Source organism: Salvelinus fontinalis, unplaced genomic scaffold (genome assembly GCF_029448725.1).
Source record: "Salvelinus fontinalis isolate EN_2023a unplaced genomic scaffold, ASM2944872v1 scaffold_0264, whole genome shotgun sequence".
NCBI lineage: Eukaryota > Metazoa > Chordata > Actinopteri > Salmoniformes > Salmonidae > Salvelinus > Salvelinus fontinalis.
Genome location: NW_026600473.1, coordinates 83516 through 107015, shown reverse-complemented (window position 1 = coordinate 107015; position 23500 = coordinate 83516).

The window sequence follows — 23500 nt, the reverse complement described above, 5'->3', positions numbered from 1 at the left end:
CATACACTATACAACACCACACAACACACACTATACAACATCACACAAAACACACCACACAACACCACACAACACACACTATACAACACCACACAACATACACTATACAACACCACACAACACCACACAACACACACTATACAACACTACACAACACACACTATACAACACCACACAACATACACTATACAACACCACACAACACCATACAACACGCACTACACAACACACACTATACAACACTACACAACACACACTATACAACACCACACCACACAACACACACCACACAACACCACACAACACACACTATACAACACCACACAACACAACACCACACAACATACACTATACAACACCACACAACACCATACAACACGCACTACACAACACACACTATACAACACTACACAACACACACTATACAACACCACACAACACAACACCATACAACATACACTATACAACACCACACAACACCATACAACACGCACTACACAACACACACTATACAACACTACACAACACACACTATACAACACCACACAACACACACCACACAACACCACACAACACAAACTATACAACACCACACAACACACACTACACAACACCACACAACACACACTATACACCACCACACAACACACACTACACAACACCACACAACACACACTATACAACACCACACAACACAAACTATACAACACCACACAACACACAATATACAACACCACACAACACACACTATACAACACCACACAACACCATACAACACCACACAACACACACTATACAACACCACACAACACCACACAACACACACTATACAACACCACACAACACACACTATACAACACCACACAACACCACACAACACACACTATACAACACCACACAACACAAACTATACAACACCACACAACACACAATATACAACACCACACAACACACACTATACAACACCACACAACACCACACAACACCACACAACACACACTATGCAACACCACACAACGCAACGCATCGCAGCACCACACAACACACACTATAAAACACCACACAACACACACTATACAACACCACACAACACACACTATACAACACCACACAACACACACTATACAACACCACACAACACACACTATACAACACCACACAACACACACTATACAACACCACACAACACACACTATACAACACCACACAACACACACTATACAACACCACACAGCACACACTATACAACACCACACAACACACACTATACAACACCACACAACACACACTATACAACACCACACAACACACACTATACAACACCACACAACGCAACGCAACGCAGCACCACACAACACACACTATACAACACCACACAACACACACTATACAACACCACACAACACACACTATACAACACCACACAACACACACTATACAACACCACACAACACCATACAACACCACACAACACACACTATACAACACCACACAACACACACTATACAACACCACACAACACACAATATACAACACCACACAACACACACTATACAACACCACACAACACACACTATACAGCACCACACAACGCAACGCAACGCAGCACCACACAACACACACTATAGAACACCACACAACACCACACAACACCACACAACACACAATATACAACACCACACAACACCACACAACACACAATACACAACACCACACAACACACACTATACAACACCACACAACACACACTATACAACACCACACAACACCACACAACACCATACAACACCACACAACACCATACAACACAAAATATACAACACCACACAACACATATGCAACACCACACAACACACACAACACACACCACACCACACAACACACACTACACCACACCACACAACACACACTATACAACACCACACAACACACACTATACAACACCACACAACACACACTATACAACACCACACAACACACACTACACAACACCACACAACACCACACAACACACACTATACAACACCACACAACACCACACAACACCACACAACACACACCATACAACACCACACAACACACACTATACAACACCACACAACACACACTATACAACACCACACAACACACACTATACAACACCACACAACACCATACAACACCACACAACATACACTACACAACACCACACAACACCATACAACACCACACAAAACACACTATACAACACCACACAACACACACTATACAACACCACACAACACACACTATACAACACCACACAACACACACTACACAACACCACACAACACACACTATACAACACCACACAACACCATACAACACCACACAACACACACTATACAACACCACACAACACACACTATACAACACCACACAACACACAATATACAACACCACACAACATACACTACACAACACCACACAACACCATAAAACACCACACAACACACACTATACAACACCACACAACACACAATATACAACACCACACAACACCACACAACACCACACAACACCACACAACACACACTATACAACACCACACAACACACACTATACAACACCACACAACACACACTATACAACACCACACAACACACACTACACAACACACAACACACACCACACAACACACACCACACAACACACACCACACAACACCACACAACACACAACACACAACACCACACAACATACACTATACAACACCACACAACACTCACTATACAACATCACACAACACACACCACACAACACCACACAACACACACTATACAACACCACACAACATACACTATACAACACCACACAACACATATGCAACACCACACAACACACACAACACACACCACACCACACAACACACACTACACCACACCACACAACACACACTATACAACACCACACAACACACACTATACAACACCACACAACACACACTATACAACACCACACAACACACACTACACAACACCACACAACACCACACAACACACACTATACAACACCACACAACACCACACAACACCACACAACACACACCATACAACACCACACAACACACACTATACAACACCACACAACACACACTATACAACACCACACAACACACACTATACAACACCACACAACACCATACAACACCACACAACATACACTACACAACACCACACAACACCATACAACACCACACAAAACACACTATACAACACCACACAACACACACTATACAACACCACACAACACACACTATACAACACCACACAACACACACTACACAACACCACACAACACACACTATACAACACCACACAACACCATACAACACCACACAACACACACTATACAACACCACACAACACACACTATACAACACCACACAACACACAATATACAACACCACACAACATACACTACACAACACCACACAACACCATAAAACACCACACAACACACACTATACAACACCACACAACACACAATATACAACACCACACAACACCACACAACACCACACAACACCACACAACACACACTATACAACACCACACAACACACACTATACAACACCACACAACACACACTATACAACACCACACAACACACACTACACAACACACAACACACACCACACAACACACACCACACAACACACACCACACAACACCACACAACACACAACACACAACACCACACAACATACACTATACAACACCACACAACACTCACTATACAACATCACACAACACACACCACACAACACCACACAACACACACTATACAACACCACACAACATACACTATACAACACCACACAACACCACACAACACACACTATACAACACTACACAACACACACTATACAACACCACACAACACAACACCACACAACATACACTATACAACACCACACAACACCATACAACACGCACTACACAACACACACTATACAACACTACACAACACACACTATACAACACCACACCACACAACACACACCACACAACACCACACAACACACACTATACAACACCACACAACACAACACCACACAACATACACTATACAACACCACACAACACCATACAACACGCACTACACAACACACACTATACAACACTACACAACACACACTATACAACACCACACAACACAACACCACACAACATACACTATACAACACCACACAACACCATACAACACGCACTACACAACACACACTATACAACACTACACAACACACACTATACAACACCACACAACACACACCACACAACACCACACAACACACACTATACAACACCACACAACACACACTACACAACACCACACAACACACACTACACAACACCACACAACACCATACAACACGCACTACACAACACACACTATACAACACTACACAACACACACTATACAACACCACACAACACACACTATACAACACCACACAACACACACTATACAACACCACACAACACAACACCACACAACATACACTATACAACACCACACAACACCATACAACACGCACTACACAACACACACTATACACCACCACACAACACACACTACACAACACCACACAACACACACTATACAACACCACACAACACAAACTATACAACACCACACAACACACAATATACAACACCACACAACACACACTATACAACACCACACAACACCATACAACACCACACAACACACACTATACAACACCACACAACACCACACAACACACACTATACAACACCACACAACACACACTATACAACACCACACAACACCACACAACACACACTATACAACACCACACAACACAAACTATACAACACCACACAACACACAATATACAACACCACACAACACACACTATACAACACCACACAACACCACACAACACCACACAACACACACTATGCAACACCACACAACGCAACGCATCGCAGCACCACACAACACACACTATAAAACACCACACAACACACACTATACAACACCACACAACACACACTATACAACACCACACAACACACACTATACAACACCACACAACACACACTATACAACACCACACAACACACACTATACAACACCACACAACACACACTATACAACACCACACAACACACAATATACAACACCACACAACACACACTATACAACACCACACAACACACACTATACAACACCACACAACACACACTATACAACACCACACCATACAACACCACACAACACCACACAACACACACTATACAACACCACACAACACACCCTATACAACACCACACAACACACACTATACAACACCACACAACACACAATATACAACACCACACAACACACACTACACAACACCACACAACACCATACAACACCACACAACACACACTATACAACACCACACAACACTACACAACACACACTATACAACACCATACAACACACACTATACAACACCACACAACACACACTATACAACACCACACCATACAACACCACACAACACCACACAACACACACTATACAACACCACACAACACACCCTATGCAACACCACACAACACACACTATACAACACCACACAACACACCCTATACAACACCACACAACACACACTATACAACACCACACAACACACACTATACAACACCACACAACACACACTATACAACACCACACAACACACCCTATACAACACCACACAACACACAATATACAACACCACACAACACACAATATACAACACCACACAACACACACTACACAACACACACTATACAACACCACACAACACACACTATACAACACCACACAACACATTGTATCACACCACACAACACACACTATACAACACCACACAACACACACTATACAACACCACACAACACACACTATACAACACCACACAACACACACTACACAACACACACCACACAACACACACCACACAACACATTATATCACACCACACAACACACACTATACAACACCATACAACACACACTATACAACACCACACAACACACACTATACAACACCACACAACACACACTACACAACACCACACAACACCATACAACACCACACAACACACACTATACAACACCACACAACACCACACAACACACACTATGCAACACCACACAACACACAATATACAACACCACACAACACACACTACACAACACCACACAACACCATACAACACCACACAACACACACTATACAACACCACACAACACCACACAACACACACTATACAACACCACACAACACACACTATACAACACCACACAACACCATACAACACCACACAACACCACACAACACACACTATACAACACCACACAACACACACCACACAACACACACTATACAACACCATACAACACACACTACACAACCCACACTATACACACTACACAACACCACACAACATCACACAACATACAACACCACACAACACACACACACACACACACACACACACACACACACACACACACACACACACACACACACACACACACACACACACACACACACACACACACACACACACCACACAGCACAACACAAAACAACACTACACAACACCACACTACACAACACAACACAACACACCACACAACACAGTATATTCCCCATCCCTTCACTCAGCACTTCCTTCCCTTCCTTGACTTCCCTCTCTCTTTCATTCCGTCTTCCTTTCCTTCCTTGACTTCCCTCTCTCTCTCATTCTGTCTTCCTTTCCTTCCTTGACTTCCCCCTCTCTCTCATTCCGTCTTCCTTTCCTTCCTTGACTTCCCCCTCTCTCTCATTCCGTTTTCCTTCCCTTCCTTGACTTCCCTCTCTCTCTCATTCCATCTTCTTTCCCTTCCTTGACTTCCCTCTCTCTCTCTCATTCCGTCTTCTTTCCCTTCATTGACTTCCCTCTCTCTCTCATTCCGTCTTCCTCCCCTTCCTTGACTTCTCTCTCTCTCTCTCTCTCTCTCTCTCTCTCTCTCTCATTCCATCTTCCTTCCCCTCATAAAGCAGGGTCAGTAGGTAATTATCTCGACAGACTGTTTGCAGCCTTACTGCTCCACACCTAATTAAGAAACTTGGTTAATTAAAAAAAGCTGCAATAAGGCCGTAATGGTCGGGAAAAATGAGTTAGTTAGTCTCTGAGGGAACCAATAATGATCATAGGAAATATTTCTGCGTGGATGGCCAGAGTAAACAGTCAGTTCCTTCTGGTGCTGGATCACTGGATGCATCCTGCTTTATATCCACTACCCAGAACCCGTGTGGTGTCAGGGGCCTCCCGGATCACATAGGATTGCAAAATGTGTAGAACAGCAGGAAATGTACTTTAACACAGCAACGTTTTCTCATAGCCTCATGACAAAATGTGTTGAAGTGCAGGAATGTGCCACAAATGCGGTAGTCCGGCCCTGTAGAGCAGCCAGTCCGGCCCTGTAGAGCAGCCAGTCCGGCCCTGCAGAGCAGCCAGTCCGGCCCTGTAGAGCAGCCAGTCCGGCCCTGTAGAGCAGCCAGTCCGGCCCTGTAGAGCAGCCAGTCCGGCCCTGCAGAGCAGCCAGTCCGGCCCTGTAGAGCAGCCAGTCCGGCCCTGTAGAGCAGCCAGTCCGGCCCTGCAGAGCAGCCAGTCCGGCCCTGCAGAGCAGCCAGTCCGGCCCTGCAGAGCAGCCAGTCCGGCCCTGCAGAGCAGCCAGTCCGGCCCTGCAGAGCAGCCAGTCCGGCCCTGCAGAGCAGCCAGACCGGCCCTGCAGAGCAGCCAGTCCGGCCCTGTAGAGCAGCCAGTCGCCCTGCAGAGCAGCCAGTCGCCCTGCAGAGCAGCCAGTCGCCCTGCAGAGCAGCCAGTCCGGCCCTGTAGAGCAGCCAGTCCGGCCCTGCAGAGCAGCCAGTCCGGCCCTGTAGAGCAGCCAGTCCGGCCCTGTAGAGCAGCCAGTCCGGCCCTGTAGAGCAGCCAGTCCGGCCCTGCAGAGCAGCCAGTCCGGCCCTGCAGAGCAGCCAGTCCGGCCCTGCAGAGCAGCCAGTCCGGCCCTGTAGAGCAGCCAGTCCGGCCCTGTAGAGCAGCCAGTCCGGCCCTGCAGAGCAGCCATTGATGATAGGCCACGTGAATAGCTGTGGCTGTGTTGTTGCCTGAGACAGATGACAGTGCATCATTCACCATGACCACATGTATAATGGATCTCTAAAGCATATAGATAGATAAACAGGCAGAACATTCATCCTTATAAGGACAGAGTGAGATGAAGGCTACAGAACTACCCTTCTCTTGTAGGGCAGGGATTGGGGACAGAGGGAGCAGAGGGAAGAGCGCCCCCTACTGGTCCTCCAATGCCACAGCATCTGGTCTCTCATCGGAGGGCGATCAGGACCAAACCTGCTTAGCTTAAGGCGGACAGCAGCAGAGGTATGGAGGGCAGTGCTGTAGGTCTATGGCTGCTGGCACACGTAATGTATGATAGAAAAATACCCTTCCCTGCATTTGCCTGGCATGCGAATGCATGTAAATACCTTCATGAATTCTAATAGCACATTTACAATACAAAGCAGTGAGCACAAGTAACCGAAGTGGCTTAAACGCAGCACATTCACCACATAGCAAATGGAAACTTTGGGCTGTAAATTCACACACAAGGCCAAGAAATCTGCAAAGCTATTACTATGCAGATGGAGAGAGAGGAGAAGAGGAGGGAGGGAGGGAGGGAGGGAGGGAGGGAGGGAGGGAGGGAGGGAGGGAGGGAGGGTGAAGTCAATAATGAGTGTTTCTGCAGTCCTGTTCCATTAGTGCTCGGCCAAGACCGGGCCGTGATTGGTGGGCTTGGTTCCTCAGAGTTGTGTTGTTGATGTGTGTTGGAATAATCAGGGCCGTCCAACAGTACAGTTGTACATGGAGGGTTGTGTTGATGTTTTGGTTATGGAAGATTGAAGGCAGCATCGTCAGGGTAGGGGAATGGGGAAATGGGGTTGGGGAATTTGGAACTGCTTCCCCATTCTATCTAAGATGGTGTGTGTAACCTGGATTTAGAGAAAAATTGAACACTGTAAACAAAAATCCGGGACTCTCAAATTAGTATGATATCTAACATTTGGCATGGTATGTATTAATTTGTGGATGTCCTTCATCCATTTTGTATCATATGTTACAAATTACAATTTGTACATGTTACGAATTACAATTCATTTGATATGTTGCGAATTTTAATTTGTTATGGCTAACGTTAGCTAGTTGGCTAGGTGGCTAACGCAATTGTTAGGTAGTTTACCTAGGTGGCTAACATTAGCTAGGCTAATGTAGGGGTTAAGGTTAGAGTTAGGGTAAAGGGTTAAGGTTAGGATTAGGAGTTAGGGTAAAGGGTTAAGGTTAGGATTAGGAGTTAGGGTAAAGGGTTAAGGTTAGGATTAGGAGTTAGGGTAAATGTTAAGGTTAGGATTAGGAGTTAGGGTAAAGGGTTAGGGTTAGGAGTTAGGGTAAAGGGTTAAGGTTAGAGGAAGGGTTAGCTAACATGCAAAGTAGCAAGTAATTGCGAAGTTGCTAATTATCTAAAATGATTCCGTGATGAGAATCTAACACCCAACCTTTGGGTTGCAAGCTGTCCGTGTTATACACCTACCCATCCACCCCCAATAACCACCTTCCTATCATTTACACCTACCCATCCACCCCCACCAACCACCTTCCTATCGTTTACACCTACCCATCCACCCCCACCAACCACCTTCCTATCGTTTACACCTACCCATCCACCCCCACCAACCACCTTCCTATCGTTTACACCTACCCATCCACCCCTACCAACCACCTTCCTATCGTTTACACCTACCCATCCACCCCCACCAACCACCTTCCTATCGTTTACACCTACCCATTCACCCCCACCAACCACCTTCCTATCGTTTACACCTACCCATCCACCCCCACCAACCACCTTCCTATCGTTTACACCTACCCATCCACCCCCACCAACCACCTTCCTATCGTTTACACCTACCCATCCACCCCCACCAACCACCTTCCTATCGTTTACACCTACCCATCCACCCCCACCAACCACCTTCCTATCGTTTACACCTACCCATCCACCCCCACCAACCACCTTCCTATTGTTTACACCTACCCATCCACCCCCACCAACCACCTTCCTATCGTTTACACCTACCCATCCACCCCCACCAACCACCTTCCTATCGTTTACACCTACCCATCCACCCCCACCAACCACCTTCCTATCGTTTACACCTACCCATCCACCCCCACCAACCACCTTCCTATCGTTTACACCTACCCATCCACCCCCACCAACCACCTTCCTATCGTTTACACCTACCCATCCACCCCCACCAACCACCTTCCTATCGTTTACACCTACCCATCCACCCCCACCAACCACCTTCCTATCGTTTACACCTACCCATCCACCCCCACCAACCACCTTCCTATCGTTTACACCTACCCATTCACCCCCACCAACCACCTTCCTATCGTTTACACCTACCCATCCACCCCCACCAACCACCTTCCTATCGTTTACACCTACCCATCCACCCCCACCAACCACCTTCCTATCGTTTACACCTACCCATCCACCCCCACCAACCACCTTCCTATCGTTTACACCTACCCATCCACCCCCACCAACCACCTTCCTATCGTTTACACCTACCCATCCACCCCCACCAACAACCTTCCTATCGTTTTAGCCTTAAGGAACCTTCTGTCTTTTTGTAACAATACCAAACGTATCATACTAATTTGAGTATCCCGGATTTCCATTTACTATGTGGTCGGGTGTGTGTGTGTGTGTGTGTGTGTGTGTGTGTGTGTGTGTGTGTGTGTGTGTGTGTGTGTGTGTGTGTGTGTGTGTGTGTGTGTGTGTGTGTGTGTGTGTGTGTGTGTGTGTGTGTGTGTGTGTGTGTGTGTGTGTGTGTGTACCTCGTTTTGTTTTCATACAAAGGTGATGGAATTGTTTTGACTATGAATGTACTGTACATGTAGTAGAAGAACAGCACACAGAGCCGACAGCTGCTGTATTGGATTTCACCAGCGAAGCTGAATCACGGTGGGGAAGAAAGACCGTGAAGATACATTTTATAGACAATTTATCTACATACAAGTTATTCCGTGTGCATGCAGAGACTGGAGGCTGTAAAACCTTTCTGCCAAGGTGGCCTCGTTTTGCTCAACAAATGCCCTCACATTTATCAAGACGGAGGAACATGGAGACGTTAGTACATGTCTACTTGTCTACTTCTTTTCAGAGTTACTTTCAGGGACACGGCAACAGAACTTGCTGTACAAATTCCTCACATTTATGTACTTACTCAAGAATAACTATGAGTGAACTGTGAATTCACATGGTATATCTCTTTGTGTTTCGTGTTCTGACTGTCCAAAAATAACGTCTTCTTCCTGTCCCTCGTCCACTATTCATGGTAAAGTAGAAATAGAATGATAGACGACAAAAACATTCAACACATTCCTCTTACAGTGTTCTATGACAAAGTTAACAAGACAGTATATATGAATCATGTGGCTGTTCCCTCCACAGTCTTAAGGTTCTTTGTTGGATTGGGATGTGAGCACTAGGACAAAGGGACATAAAAAAAACGACCATCCTAAAAAAGATAACTCTACCTTCATGGTTTTAGAAAAGACAACTCTTTACCTTCATGGTTTTAGAAAAGACAACTCTTTACCTTCATGGTAATAGAAAAGACAACTCTTTACCTTCATGGTTTTAGAAAAGACAACTCTTTACCTTCATGGTATTAGAAAAGACAACTCTTTACCTTCATGGTATTAGAAAATACAACTCTTTACCTTCATGGTTTTAGAAAAGACAACTCTTTACCTTCATGGTAATAGAAAAGACAACTCTTTACCTTCATGGTTTTAGAAAAGATAACTCTTTACCTTCATGGTTTTAGAAAAGACAACTCTTTACCTTCATGGTTTTAGAAAAGACAACTCTTTACCTTCATGGTATTAGAAAAGACAACTCTTTACCTTCATGGTAATAGAAAAGACAACTCTTTACCTTCATGGTATTAGAAAAGACAACTCTTTACCTTCATGGTAATAGAAAAGACAACTCTTTACCTTCATGGTAATAGAAAAGACAACTCTTTACCTTCATGGTAATAGAAAAGACAACTCTTTACCTTCATGGTAATAGAAAAGATGACTCTTTACCTTCATGGTAATAGAAAAGACAACTCTTTACCTTCATGGTTTTAGAAAAGACAACTCTTTACCTTCATGGTATTAGAAAAGACAACTCTTTACCTTCATGGTATTAGAAAATACAACTCTTTACCTTCATGGTTTTAGAAAAGACAACTCTTTACCTTCATGGTTTTAGAAAAGACAACTCTTTACCTTCATGGTTTTAGAAAAGATAACTCTTTACCTTCATGGTTTTAGAAAAGATAACTCTTTACCTTCATGGTTTTAGAAAAGACAACTCTTTACCTTCATGGTTTTAGAAAAGACAACTCTTTACCTTCATGGTATTAGAAAAGACAACTCTTTACCTTCATGGTAATAGAAAAGACAACTCTTTACCTTCATGGTTTTAGAAAAGACAACTCTTTACCTTCATGGTAATAGAAAAGACAACTCTTTACCTTCATGGTAATAGAAAAGACAACTCTTTACCTTCATGGTAATAGAAAAGACAACTCTTTACCTTCATGGTAATAGAAAAGATGACTCTTTACCTTCATGGTAATAGAAAAGACAACTCTTTACCTTCATGGTTTTAGAAAAGACAACTCTTTACCTTCATGGTAATAGAAAAGACAACTCTTTACCTTCATGGTAATAGAAAAGACAACTCTTTACCTTCATGGTTTTAGAAAAGACAACTCTTTACCTTCATGGTATTAGAAAAGACAACTCTTTACCTTCATGGTATTAGAAAATACAACTCTTTACCTTCATGGTAATAGAAAAGACAACTCTTTACCTTCATGGTTTTAGAAAAGACAACTCTTTACCTTCATGGTTTTAGAAAAGATAACTCTTTACCTTCATGGTTTTAGAAAAGATAACTCTTTACCTTCATGGTTTTAGAAAAGACAACTCTTTACCTTCATGGTTTTAGAAAAGACAACTCTTTACCTTCATGGTATTAGAAAAGACAACTCTTTACCTTCATGGTAATAGAAAAGACAACTCTTTACCTTCATGGTTTTAGAAAAGACAACTCTTTACCTTCATGGTAATAGAAAAGACAACTCTTTACCTTCATGGTAATAGAAAAGACAACTCTTTACCTTCATGGTAATAGAAAAGACAACTCTTTACCTTCATGGTAATAGAAAAGACAACTCTTTACCTTCATGGTTTTAGAAAAGACAACTCTTTACCTTCATGGTAATAGAAAAGACAACTCTTTACCTTCATGGTTTTAGAAAAGACAACTCTTTACCTTCATGGTTTTAGAAAAGACAACTCTTTACCTTCATGGTTTTAGAAAAGACAACTCTTTACCTTCATGGTAATAGAAAAGACAACTCTTTACCTTCATGGTAATAGAAAAGACAACTCTTTACCTTCATGGTAATAGAAAAGACAACTCTTTACCTTCATGGTAATAGAAAAGACAACTCTTTACCTTCATGGTAATAGAAAAGACAACTCTTTACCTTCATGGTAATAGAAAAGACAACTCTTTACCTTCATGGTTTTAGAAAAGACAACTCTTTACCTTCATGGTTTTAGAAAAGACAACTCTTTACCTTCATGGTAATAGAAAAGACAACTCTTTACCTTCATGGTAATAGAAAAGACAACTCTTTACCTTCATGGTAATAGAAAAGACAACTCTTTACCTTCATGGTTTTAGAAAAGATAACTCTTTACCTTCATGGTAATAGAAAAGACAACTCTTTACCTTCATGGTAATAGAAAAGACAACTCTTTACCTTCATGGTAATAGAAAAGACAACTCTTTACCTTCATGGTAATAGAAAAGACAACTCTTTACCTTCATGGTAATAGAAAAGATAACTCTTTACCTTCATGGTAATAGAAAAGACAACTCTTTACCTTCATGGTATTAGAAAAGACAACTCTTTACCTTCATGGTAATAGAAAAGACAACTCTTTACCTTCATGGTTTTAGAAAAGACAACTCTTTACCTTCATGGTAATAGAAAAGACAACTCTTTACCTTCATGGTTTTAGAAAAGACAACTCTTTACCTTCATGGTTTTAGAAAAGACAACTCTTTACCTTCATGGTAATAGAAAAGACAACTCTTTACCTTCATGGTTTTAGAAAAAGGCTAAATTAAAGATAACTAGAAAAAAATGATCAACTCATGCTGACCTTAGTGCACAGATCCTCCTAAAGTCAATCGATGGATCCTTATTTGTTACCAACCTCTGCATATTCTGAAGGGTCTTTGTCAGTGTATGGATGAGGCTGTGCCTGGTGAGGATGGGTTTGTGATTGCTGTTTTAATTTCCCCAGTGAAGGGAGTGGGAGCTCATCTTCCCGACCGTGGTGTGTGTTGGACAGCCCCTCCAAAGTGTGGCAGTGAAAAACGGCCTTATTAGCCCAGTTCATTAAAAGCATTAATAGTCATGAAATGAGAGGCACCAGAGTCCAAAAGGCTTAATGCTCCATCCATTTTAATTAGACAGCTGCAAAACTGAAGTGAGGGAAGCCTAAGCTCCTTCCGTTATAGTAGAGCGCACATCACACACACAAATACACATGCACCTAAGCACACACACACATACATGCACGCGCGTGTGCACACTCGCACATGCGCGAACACGTTAGCAACCTGCTCGTTATAGCTTATCCGTCCCTCCACACCCCCATTTCACTTTCTGTTACACCACTGACCCCCCCCCCCCCCCCCCTGCTCCCGATTAAAATTATGTTTAATTAAAATTCATCACATTAAGAAACTGATGTGGTTAATTAACTAGACTGTGGCGGAGTCCCTTCCTCTACATCTGACGGCTACATTGTAAAACATTTCCCATCAGGGGAGAGGGGGCAGGGGGGCAGCCTATACATGTCTTACTGCTGCTCCTTCCCTTCCCACATATAACACTCCACCACTGTCTCTCTTAACCTCTGTGCAATCAAGCTAGAAGACATTTTGTCAGTTCAGCTAAAGTTCTCTCTCTTCCTCCTACTCCATCATTTTAATGTACATTTTATTATTTTTTTCTCCATCACGCTCTTCCCTGTTCTTCCATCTCCTCCTTCCTTTTTTCTTCAATTCCTTCCTTCCTTTGTGTCTACCACTCATTCTTCCTCTTTCGCTCTCTCCTCTCCCTCTGCTAGCAGTAGAAGTTATGGTGAGTGGCTGGGTAGCTGACAGCGGTACAGCGGCAGGGTAGATAAGGCTGTGACCTCTCTGGCCGGCGGAGATGAGATGAATACATTAGTCCCCTGGTGATGGAGGGAGGTCGGGTTACTGGGGTGAATGAACTGCCAACGCAAGGCCCCACAACTAAATATGCTGCATCTGTAACAAGGGACACAGACAGGGCTGAAGATAGGAGGAGATGGGGAAAGAGAGGGCGATAGGGGAAGAAGAGGGGGAGATAGGGGAAGGAGAGGGGGAAAGAGGAAGGAGGGGGAGATAGGGGAATGATAGTGGGAGATAGGGGAGGGAGACAGGGGAGATTGGGGAAGGAGGAGAGATAGGGGAGGGAGAGATAGAGGGAGAGATAGGGGAAGGAGGGGAGATTGGGGAAGGAGTGGGGGAGATAGGGGAAGGAGAGGGGGAGAAGGAGAGGGGAGATAGGAGAGGGGGAGATAGGGGAAGGAGAGGGAGCGATAGGGGAAGTAGGGTAGATGATAGGGGAAGGAGGGGAGATAGGGGAAGGAGGGGAGATCGGGGAAGGAGAGGGGGAGATAGGGGAAGGAGAGGGAGAGGTGGAGATAGGAGATGGGGATACAGGGGAAGGAGAGAGAGATAGGGGAAGGAAAGGGGATAGGGGGATATGGGAAGAAGAGGGAGATAGGGGAAGGAGAGGGGGATAGGGGAAGGGGGGAGGGAGATTATAGGGGAAGGAGAGGGGGAGATAGAGGAAGGATAGGGGGAGATAGTGGAAGGAGAGGCGGAGATGAGGGGGAGATAGGGGAAGCAGAAAGGGAGATAGGGGAAGGAGAGGGGTATATAGGGGAATGATAGGGGGAGATAGGGGAAGGAGAAGAGATAAGGGAGGAATGGGAGATAGGGGAAGGAGAAGAGATAGGGGAGGAGGGGAGATAGGGGAAGGAGAAGAGATAAGGGAGGAGGGAGGAGGGGGAGATAGGGGAAGGAGAAGAGATAAGGGAGGAGGGGAGATAGGGAAGGATAAGAGATACGGGAGGAGGTGAGATAGGGAAAGAGAAGAGATAAGGGAGGAAAGGGAGATAGGGGAAGGAGAAGAGATAAGGGAGGAGGGAGAGATAGGGGAAGGAGAATAGATAAGGGAGGAAGGGAAGACAGGGAAGGAGAAGATATAAGGGAGGAGGGAGATATGGAAAGAGAAGAGATAAGGGAGGAAAGGGAGATAGGGAAGGAGAAGATATAAGGGAGGAGGGGAGATATGGGAAGGAGAAGATATAAGGGAGGAGGGGAGATATGGGAAGGAGAAGAGATAAGGGAGGAGGGAGAGATAGGGGAAGGAGAAGAGATACGGGAGGAAGGGGAGATAGGGAAGGAGAAGAGATAAGGGAGATGGGAGAGATAGGGAAGGAGAAGAGATAAGGGAGGATGGAGAGATAGGGGAAGGAGAAGAGATAAGGGAGGAAGGGGATATATGGGAAGGAGAAGAGATAAGGGAGGAAGGGGAGATAGGGGAAGGAGAGGGGAGATAAGGGAGGAGGGGAGATAGGGAAAGAGAAGAGATAAGGGAGGAAAGGGAGATAGGAAAGGAGAAGATATAAGGGAGGAGGGGAGATATGGGAAGGAGAAGATATAAGGGAGGAGGGGAGATATGGGAAGGAGAAGAGATAAGGGAGGAGGGAGAGATAGGGGAAGGAGAAGAGATACGGGAGGAAGGGGAGATAGGGAAGGAGAAGAGATAAGGGAGATGGGAGAGATAGGGAAGGAGAAGAGATAAGGGAGGAGGGAGAGATAGGGGAAGGAGAAGAGATAAGGGAGGAAGGGGATATATGGGAAGGAGAAGAGATAAGGGAGGAAGGGGAGATAGGGGAAGGAGAGGGGAGATAAGGGAGGAGGGGAGATAGGGAAGGAGAAGAGATAAGAGAGGAGGGAGAGATAGGGGAAGGAGAAGAGATAAGGGAGGAAGGGGAGATATGGGAAGGAGAAGAGATAAGGGAGGAGGGAGAGATAGGGGAAGGAGAAGAGATAAGGGAGGAAGGGGATATATGGGAAGGAGAAGAGATAAGGGAGGAAGGGGAGATAGGGGAAGGAGAGGGGAGATAAGGGAGGAGGGGAGATAGGGAAGGAGAAGAGATAAGAGAGGAGGGAGAGATAGGGGAAGGAGAAGAGATAAGGGAGGAAGGGGAGATTTGGGAAGGAGAAGAGATAAGGGAGGAAGGGGGCGGAGCGGGGAAAAAGTGATACATCTTCTCTCTTCTATTTTCCCCAGGGCTTGATACTGGATGATGGTAGAGGGACCATTCCATCAAAATGTATGTGTGTGTGTGTGTGTGTGTGTGTGTGTGTCTGTCTGTGTGTGTGTATGTTTGTGTGCTCATTTTTTGTACGTTTTATCTGTGTTTGTGTCAGTCTACCTTCCTGACTGTCTGAGCCCAGAGTATGTGTGTTTAATGTGTATAATCAGTGTCAGCCTACCTTCCTGACTGTCTGAGCCCAGAGTACATGTGTTTAATGTGTATAATCAGTGTCAGTCTACCTTCCTGACTGTCTGAGCACAGAGTACATGTGTTTAATGTGTATAATCAGTGTCAGCCTACCTTCCTGACTGTCTGAGCCCAGAGTACATGTGTTTAATGTGTATAATCAGTGTCAGCCTACCTTCCTGACTGTCTGAGCCCAGAGTACATGTGTTTAATGTGTATAATCAGTGTCAGTCTACCTTCCTGACTGTCTGAGCCCAGAGTACATGTGTTTAATGTGTATAATCAGTGTCAGTCTACCTTCCTGACTGTCTGAGCCCAGAGTACATGTGTTTAATGTGTATAATCAGTGTCAGCCTACCTTCCTGACTGTCTGAGCACAGAGTACATGTGTTTAATGTGTGTCAGCCTACCTTCCTGACTGTCTGAGCACAGAGTACATGTGTTTGTGTGTATTTTATTACCTCTGTTTATGTGTGGGCACGTTTCTTTAGGAAAATGCTTTATTTTGTGTCTTTGTGTTTGAGAATGTGTCTTTGTATGTTTCTGTATGTGTGTGTGTGTTTATGTGTGTGTGTGGGTGTGTTTGTGTGTGCGTGCGCTCGTGCGTGCGTGCGCTCGTGCGTGCTTGCTTGCATGTGTGTGCCCGCCAAGGGCATCATTTATCTAGTGGCCTAGAGACAAAAACAACCTGCTGCCAGTATTAATGGTTCCTCCTGCAGCACCTGTGTGGATTGGGGTCAGGGGTCAGTAGTCACAGCCAATCTTGAGTAAATGGAGGCTGTGTAGCACTAGACAAACGGCTAAGAGCTTTAGAACAAAGCCAAGGCCATGGCCAACCATGTGAGTGAGTGATGGGGGGGGGGGTATGTGTGTATGTGTGTGTGTGTGTGTGTGTGTGTGTGTGTGTGTGTGTGTGTGTGTGTGTGTGTGTGTGTGTGTGTGTGTGTGTGTGTGTGTGTGTGTGTGTGTGTGTGTGTGTGTGTGTGTTTGTGTGCGTGGCTGTGTGCGTGTGTGCGTGTGTGTGTGTGTGTGTGTGTGTGTGTGTGTGTGTGTGTGTGTGTGTGTGTGTGTGTGTGTGTGTGTGTGTGTCTCATTTATTTTACTCCTCTATGTCTCCCAGTCTTATCCACTATAACCAGATTAGCTAGTTTCTTGTTTATTATCCAGGAATCTGACCTCTTCTATCCATTTAAATGAATCCTGCCTAACTTTATTGCATCGTATTCTATTACGGTATGCGTTGTATTGCTAACCTCCACAGGAATAAGTCCTTTTGACTGAATAACAGGATTGTAGTGTGACAGCTGCTCACCTGATAAAGAGCTATATCCTCTCTCCACAGGCTTATACAGTAGCATGGTATTATGTCTGAAAAGGAGAATAAGGAATGGAAAATAAACCAAACCTGCCTTAGCGATGTCTTTGATTGCTAACTACTGGTTGCACACAAGCACCTCTCATTGTTAAGGGAATCTACCTAATTACTGTAGAATCGACCTAATTACTGTAGAATCGACCTATGAGGGAAATCTACCTAGTTACTGTAGAATCTACCTGTGAGTGAATCTACCTAGTTACTGTAGAATCTACCTGTGAGAGGAATCTACCTAGTTACTGTAGAATCTACCTGTGAGGGGTATCTACCTAGTTACTATAGAATCTACCTGTGAGTGATTCTACATAATTACTGTAGATTCTACCTGTGAGTGAATCTACACAGTTACTGTAGAATCTACCTGTGAGTGAATCTACCTAGTTACTGTAGAATCTACCTGTGAGAAGTATCTATCTAGTTACTGTAGAATCTACCTGTGAGTGATTCTACATAATTACTGTAGAATATACCTGTGAGAGGAATCAACCTAGTTACTCTAGAATCTACCTGTGAGAGGAATCTACCTAGTTACTGTAGAATCTACCTGTGAGGGGTATCTACCTAGTTCCTGTAGAATCTACCTGTGAGGGGTATCTACCTAGTTACTGTAGAATCTACCTGTGAGTGATTCTACATAATTACTGTAGAATCTACCTGTGAGAGGAATCTACCTAGTTACTCTAGAATCTACCTGTGAGAGGAATCTACCTAGTTACTGTAGAATCTACCTGTGAGGGGTATCTACCTAGTTACTGTAGAATCTACCTGTGAGGGGAATCTGCCTAGTTACTGTAGAATCTACCTGTGAGGGGAATCTGCCAGTTACTGTAGAATCTACCTGTGAGGGGATCTGCCTAGTTACTGTAGAATCTACCTGTGAGGGGAATCTGCCTAGTAACTGTAGAATCTACCTGTGAGGGGAATCTGCCTAGTAACTGTAGAATCTACCTGTGAGGGGAATCTGCCTAGCAACTGTAGAATCTACCTGTGAGGGGAATCTGCCTAGTAACTGTAGAATCTACCTGTGAGGGGAATCTGCCTAGTAACTGTAGAATCTACCTGTGAGGGGAATCTGCCTAGTAACTGTGGAAGTATGCTTTTTATATGATCCAAAACCATTTAGTGATTTTTTTGACCACAGGGAGAATAGCTATAGTGTAATTACAATGCACATGTATCTACAATTGTTTACATCCTGGCCTTTTAAAGGAGGGGTTGAAGGGATACATATCAAAGTAGTATTAAACACATTGATCCAACATGGTTTAAACTCTGTCTAGCATCATCATAAACCATCCTCCATTTCCCTGCACGATCAGAGAGGAATTAATTTACATAATGCAGCGTCTTCACTATGCTAATTCAGTGCCGGCAGTATGCAAGAGCCACGTATATATGTGTAAGTGTGTGTGTAAGAGTGTGTGTTTGTGTGTGTGTGTGTCTCTCTTAGCATGTGTGTATGTGCATGCTGTACAAACTAATGGTGGCGAGTGGGGTTTTCAAAAGCCCTCCAAAAAGCTCTCCATACATGTTGGAGTGTGTGAGAGTGAACCCTTGATGCAAGGTCAGATACACACACTGCCGGAGATAGAGGCTGACAGAAGACCTCGACTACAGCTGTCCTACAGCTCTTCAGTGGCAGACGGGGAACACATCACAGGAGAAGTTAAGTCACCAACACAGGACAATGGAGAATGAACAGAAGTGCTTTTGAAAAGAAGGGGAATAATAGCATCTGTTTATATTCCACATCGCTATACTCTATGACTGTTTAAAATTATTAACTGTGAAATAGCGATGACATTTCGCTGCAATGGGACATACGTCACAAATCAGCCAGTGAACGATGATATTAATGTATGTGTTTTCGCCATTGATTTCAGTGTTGACATGTCCAGGACACATTAACCTCTGTGTGTGCGAGAGAACAGGGGCAGCAACAGCAGAGGTGATTGGGCCACGCCGTCCAGTGATCTCTCTGCATAGCATCCAAACAGTGATTCTGATTGGATGAAACTCACCTATGTCAAGGCCTCATACAGGTCCCAACGGTCACCCTGTTCTATGTGACACACACACACAAACACAGTCACGATCGTTAGAATGATTGGACCAAGGCGCAGCGTGCGTAGAGTTCCACATGTTTTAATCAATATAACTCACCAAAACAAACGAACCGTGAAGTAATTGCAGTGTTAACAGGCATTACACAAAAACAAGATCCCACAAAGCCCAGTGGGGAAATGGCTGCCTAAATATGATCCCCAATCAGAGACAACAATAAACAGCTGCCTCTGATTGGGAACCATACCAGGCCAACATAGATATATTTAATCACCTAGATAACCCACCCTAGTCACACCCCGACCTAACCAGCATAGAGAATAAAAAGCTCTCTATGGTCAGGGCATGACCCCCCCCCCCCTCCCCCCCCACCAAAGGTGCGGACTCCGAACGCAAAACCTGACTCAATAGGGGAGGATCCGGGTGGGCATCTACCGTCGGGGGCGGCTCCGGTGCGGAGCGAAGTACCCACTTTGCTCGCTGATACATCATCTTCAATGGCGGCTCTGGTGTGGGGATCGTTGCCGGAAGCTCCGGACCGTGGATCGTCGCTGTAGGAACCGGACCGTGAATCGTCGCCGGATGCTCCGGACCGTGGATCGTCGCCAGGGGCTCCGGGCCGTGGATCGTAGCCGGAGGAACCGGACCGTGGATCGTCGCCGGAGGAACCGGAACGTAGATCGTCGCCGGGGACTCCGGACCGTAGATCGTCGCCGGAGGCTCCGGACCGTGGATCATCGCCGGAGGAATCGGAACGTATTCACGGTCCGGTTCCAGGCCTTCGTATCTCTCCAAGACTTCCTCCCAAGTCCAGGATATTCTCTCCTCAACCTCCTCCAAAGACCAGGATGCCATCTCCTCCCAGGCACGCTGCTTGGTCCAGTTGGGGTGGGATCTTCTGTCACGATCGTTAGAATGATTGGACCAAGGCGCAGCGTGCGTAGAGTTCCACATGTTTTAATCAATGAAACTCACCAAAACAAATACAGAAAACAAACGAACCGTGAAGTAATTGTAGTGTTAACAGGCACTACACAAAAACAAGATCCCACAAAGCACAATGGGGAAATGGCTGCCTAAATATGATCCCCAATCAGAGACAACGATAAACAGCTGCCTCTGATTGGGAACCATACCAGGCCAACAAAGATACATATAATCACCTAGATAACACACCCTAGTCACACCCCGACCTAAACAACATAGATATATAATCCCCTAGATGACCCACCCTAGTCACACCCTGACCTAACCAACATAGAGAATAAAAAGCTCTCTATGGTCAGGGCGTGACCCACACATTTTTAAGCTAGAGAAGTGATTTTCATTGCCAATTATCTGAAGCGTTTGTTCGCCACATAACCTAATTGACAACCCTGTCGTCGTTTATTACCGAGTGACGTAAAGAAAAGGGATTCATGCTGTGTCCCTGTTCATTACATGACAGCGATGACAGGTGTGGAGACAAGCCCAATCTGCCTCAGTAGGAGATACATGTCTGTGTGCCTCATACCTGTTTCTGATGGCTTTCTCTGATGATCTATATCCTGATGTTTCCAGGAGACAGAGACGAAGAAGAGACGACAAGAGAAACAGCTGCTCAGTGTTTTTATCATGTTTTGTATTTGTCATTTAGACCAGATGTTGCTGTACAAGAGCAACACACACAGAAAGATTTGCACTACGGCTGGAACAGGAAGCTACAGACCCATTGAGATATGGGAGTTGTTGCACATGAATGGTTATTCCGCCCCCTGATGTTCATGTAATAATCTCACATTATCAATAAAGAACAGAATAAGGAACATATAAATGTGAATCAATGCGTTACTAAGAACTGTTGTGACTAGGCTAATATGAAAATGTAGTAATAGAGATATATATAGTATTATAGTAATGGTTCTGTCTATGTACAGTAGCTCCTACCTGGGAAATGTGTGACTAATGTTGCTGCTGACCGGATCGCTTCCTACACAGCATCATAATGTCAGTGCATGTGGAGATGTTTGGGATTCTTTCATCTCGGTAACATCCTCATCCACACCACCCCATTTATCCCAACAAGCTTTCCAAGCAAGGAGGAAGTTGGGGCAAACAAAATGGTGGGTATTTCTACAGAAATAGACCTCTTACCACTTATCTGAAAATGTCGGAGGCGCCGTATGGACCCTGTCGGAGACGGAGGTGCCGCATGGACCCTGTCGGAGTCGGAGGCGCCGTATGGACCCTGT